Source organism: Miscanthus floridulus, chromosome 1 (assembly GCF_019320115.1).
Source record: "Miscanthus floridulus cultivar M001 chromosome 1, ASM1932011v1, whole genome shotgun sequence".
Classification (NCBI taxonomy): domain Eukaryota; kingdom Viridiplantae; phylum Streptophyta; class Magnoliopsida; order Poales; family Poaceae; genus Miscanthus; species Miscanthus floridulus.
This window is the reverse complement of record NC_089580.1, coordinates 159,056,100-159,067,357: the sequence shown is the minus strand read 5'-3', so window position 1 is coordinate 159,067,357 and position 11,258 is coordinate 159,056,100. Positions and strand designations below refer to the sequence as shown.

At 39.1% G+C, this 11,258-nt stretch overlaps 1 pseudogene; it reads left to right on the top strand.

Annotated features, from left to right (window-relative positions):
• Positions 1-744: 744 nt before the first annotated feature.
• On the top strand, positions 745-4,087 carry LOC136466176 (protein PHOSPHATE STARVATION RESPONSE 1-like; annotated as a pseudogene).
• The last annotated feature ends 7,171 nt before the right edge of the window (positions 4,088-11,258 follow it).

The window sequence follows — 11,258 nt, the reverse complement described above, 5'->3', positions numbered from 1 at the left end:
GCTCCGAAGAAGCTAGGAGTGGAGCTGTACCAAACTGGCCCTTAGGTGCCATGGTGCTGTGGTTGGTCACTGCACCCAGGAGACTGGGAAGGAGGAAGGGGACAATAGATTCAATCTCTGCTTGGCTTCTAAAAATACTGTTCTTGGGTTAGCAATGACACCGGCCGGGAAATAACAAACCTCCAAACTTAGCCATGAAGCCAAACAACATGCCAACAAGCCAAAGAAATTGCTAAGTAAACTGAGATATTCAAGCATCAGGCCTGTACTTGGCCTGATGGCTCTGACAGTAGGCTTTCACCTAGGAACCTGGCCTACCTCTTTGCACCTCTCATTGTAGAGACTCCACAGTCCACATGACAGTTGAGGTCAGTGCAACCTTGTCAAGGTATCAGTTATTATGGCATAATGTGCCGGTTTCTAGCTTCAAAGAAAGTATGGATTGAATGATGATACCTTGACCCTGGCAAAAAAATATTTACTGATTCTTTATTGCCTCAATTGCAAAGATGTTGAACCCACATTGATCAAAGTATTCCTTGCATATGACAAATTACCAAATGCCATTGACACTAATTATGTTTGCTCAGTTACATTATTTTCACATCACTTCTCAATATTTTACCCTTATTTAATTGAACTTCTCTTCTGTTTGCAGAGTAATGGATTAATGCTTTTCTCAAGGTGATGAAAGGTACCAAAAGTGACTTATGGGAAAGAAACAAAGCTTGTTCACTGTTCTAAAAGAGGAGGTTTAATCTGATGCAGTCTCAAAAGAGCAGAGTTTTGGGAGCAATGTCATCCTCTTTGCCTATTCTGCCAAATCCTTTGAAAGGGTGCTTCCCAAGGCCTTGTAACCCCCAGCATATTCCTATGTCGAGGCAGCTGCCTGATGACTCTATGCCCTTGCGTAATGACATACATCAGTCTGCTAGTTTGCACCCAAGAGCTGGTGTTATCGGGGCACCATATTCAGGCTACTCTGCTAGTCCACTTGATTCTGTGTCTAACCATGATAGCCAGTCAATGGTTGCACCCCATATTTCTCAGTCATCCAGTTTTGAAGCTTTCCAGTCTCTATCTGATAATACCCCAGGAACACACACTGAGGCAGCCTGGTTCACATCTTCTATGGATGTTTCACCACTGTACACAGATAATATTGCTGCTCCTGATGATAATCGAATCCAGAGTATACGTCCTGCTATGACATCTGATGAGACTGCTAAACAGAATGATTGGTGGGCAGATATAATGAATGATGATTGGAAAGATATTCTAGACGCAACAGCTACTGATTCACACTCAAAAGTACGCAACTGCAGAACCATAATGAGTAAACTTGTAGCTCCATCTTCTGTTCTGGAAGTTTAGAAATACTCTCTTCTTTATTATGACATTAGTTTTGATACTAAACCTACTGGTAGGTTTGTGCAAATATTTTATGTATTTTAGTCATTGAAACTGGAGATTTTTTTTTTTTTTTTTTTTTGCTTTGCACATACTTCTGTGACATACATCTGTAAATGAAGGTTCCCCGGCCTTACCCCTTATGAGAAATTGAGAAGCCCTAATGTTGTGCAAGTAATTTGGTCTAGCTCCAGTTTTTAGTTGTTTAAGATGTCTTATTGAATTGGCGGTGAAGATAGCAGAAATGATTCCCAACATATTTTCATTTGAATAGTGTTATTGTACATGTTAGATTGACCACTGGAGATACCATGTTAGAATCCTTTAAGAACTTTTCATGTTATTAACGCTAAATGGTTACCGCTGGAAAATTAAAGTGCTGTTGCTGCATCTCCTCTTTGGTACAATATAGGCACCCAGTTGTCTGTGTTTAAGATAGTCGTAGGCTTGTAGCCCTGTAATTTCTGTGACACTAGCTGTAATGACTTATGTTTCTTTTATGACTGTTACTCCTTTCTGTTATAGGCCATGATTCAAACTTCCAACTCAGCTACATCACCACCTGCAGTAAACCAGTCAGCTTCATCTCATAGTATGGAGACTTGCCCTGTTGCTAGTCCTCCCAATAGCAGCAATGCTTCAGTTGCTAAACAACGGATGAGATGGACCCCAGAACTCCATGAATGTTTTGTAGATGCTGTAAATCAGCTTGGCGGTAGCGAAAGTATGTCTGGCCTGTTGTCATTTTCCCTCAAATAGTTTAATTTATGAACCCTATATCACATCATTGAATGCATGTGTTCTTTTCTCTTATTCCTATTCAGAAGCTACTCCCAAGGGCGTGCTAAAGCTTATGAAAGTTGATGGTTTGACTATATATCATGTCAAAAGCCATCTGCAGGTTTGCTGTTTAGCTTTCTAAGTAGTATCCATGCCCAAAGGAGACCTTTTCATTTTCTTATCTGAACTGGTTTGTGTTGCAGAAGTACCACACAGCTCGCTATAGACCAGACCTGTCTGAAGGTTTATCTCGCCTGGACTCTTCCCAACCTATCTTCTTTGTGTTGTGGATTACATTTTGCATGGCAAATGTCTAGGGGTCATGAAACTTTCATCTTATTTATTTATTTGTGTCATGGTAACCATGTCATGAGGAATTCTGTGTTGCAGACAGCATGCATACGTGTAGCAATATCAAAATAACTGTGAATTGTTAGTGTTAATATTATACTTTTGTAACTCATTATGCAGGTACAATCGGAAAAAAGGACAGCTGCTGAAGAGCTGGTCCTGGACCTGAAAACGTGAGTGAATAATTACCGTATGTAATCCCTAATTTCACTTTCTGGTGTGCTATTTGTCTCATTTGGTGGTAAACTGGTATCATGTTGCTGTGTGATACATTGCTTTTACTTTGTATATAGACATAGGGTATATGTAAGTGCATAACAAAATCTATGTATCTCGGAAAGCCAAAACGTCTTATAATTTGGAATAGAGGGAGTATGAATTAAAGAAAATTATTCTTTGTACATCTCTTGAAATGATGGCAGGGTATTAAAAGTATCGTCTTTGCCATTTGGATTGCTAGTTACTTGCCAATTTATGCATGTCTAATTGGATGATAGTGGTTTTTAGGAATATGCTTTGCTTTTTGTTCATAATGATACTAAAGTGTGTCTGAGCATGTAAGGTTTGCTGCCCTAGAATTGATCTATTTCCGGACTGTTCTCAATTGACACATTTGCATCCATTGATTTGCGTTATTTACCATGCATTAAAGAATTTTGAGGGCTATGAATTGCCTACAAGCTGTTTCAAATCTATTCTTGAAGGGCCTTTTTACAATAGCAATGCTTTTACAATTACAATCATGGTCTGAAATTTAACAAGTAATAGATACTCCGAGCATAGATCATGCCCTGAGTGTAGATGCATGTGTCAACACCCTCTTCTAGTTCTGGAATTGTCATGATGCGTATTGAGCCCATTCCATTCACTTCTTTTCTTGCTTCTTTTGAAACAAAAAATCTAATTTTGAGGTTTTCCTATATGTTAAATTGCATCATGCCATCATCTTTGTTGGTTACTTCTTGGAATACTCTTTCATGATATTGGCTATTCTTGTATAGGAGCATGGATCGTACTGAAGCACTGCGCCTTCAGATGGAAGTCCAGAAACGTCTTCATGAACAGCTTGAGGTACTATTTCTAAATTTAGTTGGTGTTGATTCCATTAGTGCTTTTTCTCTTAACATGATGCAGCATGTGCCCAACATTAATGCCAATGAAGCTCACTTTATCCTAACATGATACATATATTCCTATATTGCAGATTCAGAGAAAATTGCAGTTGCAGATTGAAGAGCAAGGAAAGTATCTGCAGATGATGTTTGAAAAGCAGAGTCAATCGAGCACGGAGAAACTCCAGGATCCATCCTCAAGGGATACAGCGGCAAAACCATCATCTACTCTGAACCAGTCTGCAAACAAGGATAGTGGTGCAACCATGGACCCAAATAGAACAGGAGAGCGCGCGAAGACTGCAGAACTGGGAGAATGGTCGTCTGGATTAGGTGTCAAATAGAAACTTGTAGAGATCGAATCTGATACTGAAGGAGCCACAGACGATGGATCTAAGATCTCCCAAGAGACGCCGGCGCAAACTGCAAGATAGTTAACATATCGGTTGCACCATTCAGATATAGCTGTTCAATCCATTGCTTGGTCAAAAATTGGTATCATCAGTGTGTGGAATTCTACTATTGATCCGTACGTCTATTGATGAGTTGTACCGCCTTTAGTTAGCTATATATTTATATTTATATTTATATAAAGGATACAAAGGAGGAGGAAAGAGAACCTCCTTGCAGCCGTGTTTATAACATTAGCAATAAGAGCTGTCCCCGAAGTGGGGTAGAATAAGGCCTTGCTCTATCTGGATTTCTTTTGTTTGGGTGGGTGGTGAAGTGGTCACCGAGTTAATGTAGATGACCACATGAATTTATCGGAAGCAAGCCAGTGCTTTTCCCTAGCGGCATAGGAACCAAATATTGAAACGCATGAGCATTGTTTGATGTTGCAAACTTTTAGAATTAAGTCTACATCGATTTGTTTGGTGTTGTTTGGGACTTTGGGAGATGAGGGAGTGATAGGGGCCTTGCTTGCCGTGCGGAGCAAATGTAACGACCACGGACACTTCTTAACTATATGTATGATAATATACCCGCTAATTATGGTACCTAACTATGTCAACAAGCCACCTCATTCCATATCAACATACATTTACTTATCCATGTTAGCATACCAAACAATCCACTAAAATTTATTTTTAATAATTTATCCCTTCATACAAGTAAATATAAGTTGTCTAATTGTATTCTAAATTATTCATGATCTCCGCAATAACGCATGGGGTATCCTTCTACTTTTTAAAATTTCTCATTTTTAAATTGAAAGTTATATATTTATACACAACTTTTATATATAACATTTTTATTAGATAAATTCTAAAATAACTTTCCTTGCCCAACTTTCATGAAAGCGTTGTCGTAGGCAACTTATAAAAATGATTTTACATATGTTTTTTGTCGGCCAACTTATTTAGGAAACTATTTTTGGAACCCCGTTTGTTGCACATCTTTGGACAATTTTGATTGAAATAAGTTTTTAGGAAAAAAAAATCATCCAACATGTCCTTAGTCACGATTACATAGAGAATATGATCCTTAGTTACGACAACTAAAGTCTATGGCTAAGCACACTCTAGCACAAAGAAGTAATCCTAGTTGTCACCCAAAGATTCTTTCATAAACAAACAACTTCTCATTTTTGAATTGAAAGTTATATATTTATACACAACATTTAACCTTTTTATCAGATAAATTCTCATAATAACTTTCTTCACACAACTTTCATGAGAACATTATCATAGGAAACTTCTACATAGTTTTTCGTTGACCAACTTATTTAGGAAATTATTTTTGGAACCCTGTTTGTTGTACAACATCATTGGAAAACTTGATTGAAATAAGTTTCTAGAAAAAGCCATCCAACATGTCCTTAGTCAAGATCACATTAAGAATATGGTCCTTACTTATGACAAGTAAAGTTCATGGCTAAGCACACTATAGCACAACAAAGTAATCCTAGTTGTCATAACTAAGTACAAAGAATATGCAGAAAGTGATCCTAATGTCATGAATGACTTCAAGGACCTGTAAGCTGTTGAGTTTGAACGAAGAAATGGTGCCAATTAGTCTAGTCTATTATTATTATGTTTGTTGTGAGTTGTGCCTTTGTTCAAGCATGCATGACTATATTAGTTGTGCACTTGTGTGCCGTAAGAATCAAGCACAAGGTGCACTCCAACTAGCCACAAGCATTCCAGTAGAGTATCCCTTTGGAACTACGCGAGGTGGGATCCCAAATCACCGATTGGAGGCAGAGAACAATCACAAACACAACCCTCAACAACCACAACTGCTCAAGCAATCTTGGTGGCGACAACCACCAAGAATAATAATAAAACCACAACCTAATTGAAGAACTAATGCCACTAGATGCAAATCAACAAAGCAAATGCACTAGGTCTCTCCCAATTTCACTTTAGATCAAGCATAAGTCAAAAGATGAGTGTGAGGTGTTCTTGAAGGCCCACAAGTGTGTTGGATTGCTTAGAATGCCAAGAGTACTCTCAAAGAGCCGACCAACAACTATTCATAAGCCCCATGTGGGCTATTTGTGTAGGCACCGACAAGTCTGGTCCCCACAGAACAGCACCATTGGATGAAGCATTATGGGAAACATGCAGCCTAGCACTTTGTCCGGTGCTTGGTTATTAGTACCACCAGACAAATCCGGTGGCAACTCAAACAGTGGCCCACAAAACTAGCTATTAACTCCCCTAATGGCTATATTAGCGGTGCATTGTCCGGTGCTCGGCCCCTAGTGCACCACCGGATAGATCCGGTGGTTACCAGAGAGGCTCTAGTAAGGATTTTTGCTCATCGAACAAGTCTGGTGCTTCACACCGCCAGTCCAGAGCATGTCAGTTGGTAACCACCATACAAATATAGTGGATAACCCTAGCCGGTGTTAAGTGACCCTGTGCACCCCTATACGGCTATACCATAGCACTTCGTTTGGTGCTCTCTACAGGGCAACACCGGACAAATTCGGTGCCAGCAGATAGGCCTCAAACAGCTTCAAACCAGTCCCTTTTTCAAATGTGCTAAATCCTTCAAGTGTCCAACTAACATATGTGCATGCGAGTTAGCATTTTCAAAACATATTTTAAAGGGTTTTCACTTGCATTTGAGCACGTCACTAGGTCTAATACATATGCAAAGTCATTTTACACCTAGTGGCACTTAGATAACCAATTTGACTTTAGTGTTCCTCTCTTGGTATGGCTATCTATCCTAAACCTTACCATGCACTCTATTGCGTCTTGGCCAACAAAATAAAACCCTATCTTGTACCTTTGCTTTGATCACCATAGGGATTTGTTTGTTCTCTTTCTTCTTTTCCAAGTGTGAGCTTGCTCCAATTGGATTGATCACCCTTCATCCATCTCCAAGGCTTGCTCACCACTTTGGTATGGACCTAACCTAGCTTATACAATACTTACCAAAAGGTTAGTCCACTAGTTGTCTTAATTACTAAAACCAAGCATAGGGCTTTCAGCCTCGGGCCTTAGTGCCTGCTTGTGTTAGATATTGGGAGACTAATCATGTTACTTTCTAGTGTGTTTGACTTAATCAAGACATAGATGTTGGATGCTTGCACATGGTGTGGGACAAATTCCATTTTATGTTCCTAGTTTCCTACCACTTTTGATGGGTTCTTGACCGTATATCGCTTTCCTTATCTCGCTAGTCATGTGTTCATTCTCATTCCAAATTTCAATCTTAACAAAATAATATGAAACTAAAAACAAGTGAGGGGTTATCTAGATTAGTCATGTTCATTTTCATCCCTAATCTACAAAATGGTAGGAAAATCCTGATCTCGAAACAGATCATATGAAACAAATTTGAAAAATCATATTATTCGTGCTTATAAGGCCCTCTTGCTGACTAAGAGTCTAGTTTCTTCTTAGGTTCCCCCGTGGAACTAGTCAGACTGAACATTGAAGTGTGCTCTATATCTTAATTATTGGGATGGATAGATATGTCCATTGGATTTCTAATACAGATCAATGTAGTGTTTGAAGGTGCGACATTTTGGTGAAATGCCTTGACCCCAAGGAGATGCACGGGTTGATTCTCCTTGTTGCATTATCTTTTACCATTAAAATTCTTTGGAGACATTATAGCATGGCATTAAGCTTGCCATGATTCTAAAATTTCAAACGCACTAAAGTAATAGAACATTGTTAGGACTTAGGATGATGTTAGTGATGATTCCTTTGTAGAAGTTTATCATACACTTTGACCTGAGGTAATTTAAGAATTCTTCTAGGACAAACATAGTAATATAAATTCCTACAAATGAAACTATGGATAATCATGGTTGGCATTGATAAGAATGACTTCCATGTGTTGCTCATAGCACTCTTTGAGAGCTAGCCATAAAGTGCATAGATTTACATCCATGAGATACACATTTTTATCTAGATGTGTATGGTACTTTATAAAAAACTCTTTTTGTGATCTATAAGCATTGATGCTCTATCATATGGTGCTTTGAATGCCACTATAAATCCATAGGATGATACGTTGAACTTTACATCCATTGACCATGTTGGATAATTGTAACTATCAAGAATGATTAGTCAAACTCTTTCTTGGACATGTTAATTCAACTAGGTTCAAACCATGTACTTTTCTCTTACATTGAAAATCACTATGGTGGTTAGATTTGTTCTGTTAAAAGCTAAGATAAAAACATGTAAATCACTCATGCTTCTTCTTATATATATGTGGTTTTTTTTCCTTTTAAGAGGTAAGATTGAGTTATTTCTACACATGGAGGGGGGCATGTGCCCCTGCAATCATAAATAGTTATACAAATGTTCACTCTGTTTGGTGTTTGGTGTTTGGTAAGAGTGTTAACACTGGATTTTGGTCGATTCTGGAAGATGACAGGTAGACCCACATGCGGGAAGAAGGGTGTTCGGCAAACAAAACAAGCGGTCGGCTAAATGCTTGTGCGGTCGGTTACTCTAGAAGGCGGTAACTCCATTCGGGAAAACAGAAGAAGGCAGGCAAGACCGATCGGAAAGATGAGAGTTGTAATAATAAAGGAATCTATAAGTTTAGGGTAAGGAATCGTAAGTTTCCAAGTTTGCTTAGAAGTTCCTTTGTAAATCGTAGTCCTCTAGGACTCACGTTTTGTCTAGGGTATAAATATTGACCCTCGGCCATTGTAAAAGGGGTTCACAACCAAATCAATACAACCGGCCCCGTGCCAACTTTCGAGTCCTCTTGTCGTGTCGTCGAGTTCTTCGAGAGGAATCATCGATCCATCGACCTCCATAAGTTCTGACAACCTTGTTATCATGTTTAGTATCATGCGGTGGATTTAGATGTGATGCAAGTAGTCTTGTTTGTTTTCAATGGTCGTGCGGCGGATCTTTGCTTGACAATCAAGAAGTCTTTGCTTATGCTTTGTGTATGGGTAGATACCGTGCGGCAGGCGTTTACTCAATATGCTTAGTGAAAGCAAGATAGTTATCGGCTCTTTTAGATATGGCAAATCTAAATAGATTCATTAAGTTATCCAGTGTTGCATGTTACGGAACATTTTATATACATATATTTGTAACACACTTCTGCCCAATCTAGATTGATATTGTTCGGCCTTCTCTCTCTTGTGGTTTTATTCGTGTTTCAACGATCATTGCTTTTTCATAATATCTTTGCAACTAGATAGTGTGCTCATAATGGCCGAATTATTTTAATCTAGGTTGTCACATGTCGTGGGTTCATGCATGTTAATCATGTTTAAGCTTTAACAAAACCAGGTGTCGTGCGGCAGATGCAGGTTTTGGATTAGTTTAATCATTTTTATTTGCACGTTCCTTCTTCATGGACCCCAATTCGGCTGGACTGCCGAGTTTGGTTATGCGTTAACTCATAATTAATTTCACTTGTTCAAATATGTCTTCCCATGCATGTGTATTCGGCGTTCAGGTTTCCACGTGCATTCATCTTACGATTAGCCGAAACGGTTTATGAACTCATTGGCAGACAGCTCTCTATAGCTGTATGTCGTTGTAAGTGGCTTCAGGGCCGTATATGTGAAACTGTCTGGTATTACCCGACATGTTCCGGTTTGACATTTAATTATTTTATCCCTTGTTAGTTTTCAGGTCAAACTGACTGGCACGCTTCCGGATAACAAAACGCCCGGGAACCCGATTAAAGCTACGCTTTTCGGCTTGCTGTGTGTGAGGCACAGTGCGTCACATTTTGTGTCAACACACTTTTTAGCACGCCCGGTGGGACCATCTGCTAGTTTAAGATGGCATCTAAGATCAACAATGATCATGTTCTGGATGTAAGCATGGTAGAATTGCCAGATAATTATAAGGATTTAGTGCTACAAGCATGTAAGGATGAAAACGGACGGAATCGAACGGAGAACTCCTCAACCGTTTTCTACTTTTACATTTGAATACGAAAACGAAAACGAAAGCGGACAAACCGAACACGAAAACGAACACGAACTTACGGAATATCGAGAATTTCGAAAACGAAACAATTCGAGCGGAATTATATCGAACACGGTCGGTATACGAAAACTCAATACGGAATACCGACCCGTAGACCAAGTGCATGACTAAGTGCATACATGATCAAGTTCAAGTGCATATAATAATTAACAAGTGCATATTATAAAAACATGAACTCGAACTGAGTCAGAATAATTTTATTAATCTTTTTAGAATAGATGTAGTATTTTATTTTAAAGATTTATTCAGATTTTTCTTTTGAGTAACAAAGATTTATTCGGCTGATGCAAAAACTATCAAATGATTGACTTTGCAGGTGGGGGTTAAACCGATGAACTTGATGGGCTATGGCCTAGGTGGGCTTTCGTGTAGATGCTGTCGGTTTCCTGACATTTAGCACCATCTCATGAGGTGAAGAGAGACGAGGCTGAGCGCCGTCTATAAGAGAGGGCAGCTGGCCACCAGTAGAAAGAACACAGCTGCGTGGTGAACAACCTGTAATTGGACTGTATGACCTGTGCAGTTGGCCAAATTCGATTTAAACCAAATTTTCAATTCGGAATATTTCAAATTAAAAGTAGAAAAGTAGAAAACGGTCGGAAAAATGTCTAAACCGTTTTCTACTTTTACATTTGAAATACGAAACATCTGAAATGCGAAAGCGAAAACGGTAAAGTCGGACAAGAAAATGCGGATTCGATCGGATTAAATATAAAAAAACGATGCGGTTCGGTTCGGGATATTTCCGTTCCGTTTTCATCCTTACAAGCATGTGAGCAATACCAACGGAAATGCTTGATGTCTTTTTCCAAAAACAAGAGCAATAAAGTATTTCAAAAGCAATCAATGCCAAGGGTTCTTCTTCCGCATCAAACTGATTACACTGAAGAGGAGGATGCTCAGAAGATGGCAGCCCTGGTCTATAAAGCTATGGGAGAAACCATGACAAATCATCACACAGCTTTTCTAAATACCTTTCGGGCAATCATAATCAGTACTTTTGGTCCAATGGTTGATAAATATTTCGAAGAAAATGTTGGACCACTCAGTGGGCCGACGCTTTTCAATGTTCCAAAGCATCAAGAGAAGCCTGTTGGAAAAGAAGTAGCATCGCCTTCAAATATAGGTGGATTGACTCACACTGAAAAGCAATCACATCCCACCTATG